This window comes from Bos indicus, chromosome 17, assembly GCF_029378745.1.
Source record: "Bos indicus isolate NIAB-ARS_2022 breed Sahiwal x Tharparkar chromosome 17, NIAB-ARS_B.indTharparkar_mat_pri_1.0, whole genome shotgun sequence".
Classification (NCBI taxonomy): Eukaryota; Metazoa; Chordata; class Mammalia; order Artiodactyla; family Bovidae; genus Bos; species Bos indicus.
In genome coordinates this window covers 54,674,940-54,675,583 of record NC_091776.1, presented here as the reverse complement: position 1 = coordinate 54,675,583, position 644 = coordinate 54,674,940, and the positions used below count along the sequence as shown (strand labels likewise).

The 644-nt window shown below is 25.8% G+C and overlaps 1 non-coding gene across 1 annotated transcript; it reads left to right on the top strand.

Moving 5' to 3' along the window:
- Positions 1-275: 275 nt before the first annotated feature.
- LOC139176884 (U6 spliceosomal RNA) lies at positions 276-382 on the top strand. The gene has a single exon (XR_011561355.1). It is a non-coding gene; the product is annotated as a U6 spliceosomal RNA (small nuclear RNA).
- Positions 383-644: the final 262 nt, after the last annotated feature.

Genomic DNA, 644 nt, shown 5'->3' with positions numbered 1-644 from the left:
CAAAGGACACAAAACTTGAATACATTTTCATAAAATGTGTACATTAAAATTTTTTAAATTAGAAAATTAAAAATATTTTAGATATTTTCTGAAGTTATTCTTCTAGAATATTTTACTTATGTTTTTTCTTTTAAAATTAAATACTTTAATTATCTTTTAAAATCAAAAGGCAAAATACAAATGACACAATTAAAGTAACATTTTAAGATAAACTGCTTTAATAAAGCTAGAGATGTTAATTTTTAAATTTAATTCCAATAAATATTAAAAAATAAGTGCTTGCTTTGGCAGCACATATACTAAAATTGGAATAATACAGAGAAGATTAGCATGGCCCCTGCACAACGATGACACACAAATTCATGAAGCATTCCATATTTTTGTAAAGTAATTAGCCTTCAATTAAAATAAATCAATTAATTAAAAATAAGTAAATGGGAAGGAAATCTGAAAAAGAGGGGATATATGTATACATATAGCTGATTCACTTTGCTGCAGCAGAAACTCACACAACGCTGTAGAGCAACTAAACACCAACAAAAATGAATTAAAAAAAGAAGCAGCAAAAAATAAAACTGCTAACAATCCTAGAGTCCAAATGTCTTATAGTTAATGTAAAGAAACATAGCACACTTCATGCATTT